The sequence below is a fragment of the Penaeus monodon genome, chromosome 27 (genome assembly GCF_015228065.2).
Source record: "Penaeus monodon isolate SGIC_2016 chromosome 27, NSTDA_Pmon_1, whole genome shotgun sequence".
NCBI classification, from domain to species: Eukaryota; Metazoa; Arthropoda; class Malacostraca; order Decapoda; family Penaeidae; genus Penaeus; species Penaeus monodon.
In genome coordinates this window covers 19,960,293-19,960,601 of record NC_051412.1, presented here as the reverse complement: position 1 = coordinate 19,960,601, position 309 = coordinate 19,960,293, and positions in this window count along the sequence as shown.

The following is a 309-nucleotide window of genomic DNA, read 5'->3' as shown; positions in this document are numbered from 1 at the left end:
GACTTTGAAAATCTAGTTGAATGTCTCTACACACAATTATAAAAGTATCATACCTTTGATACAATATAAATAAACTCTAGAACAAAAAAAAAAAATCTTGCTTTTACCTTTATGATTTATTCTCTTTCTCTTCCCAATCAATAACCCCCCCCCATGTCCAAATCTCTGACTATAAGATTAGTTGAGCACGTGAATTATCAAGAATGGTACCACGGTCATGCAACTTTAGGCACTTAAGTTTCAATATAGAACTATAACTAGATAGTTTTTCTTTTGTTTCATCTGTATGTACATTAAACAACCTGTGTG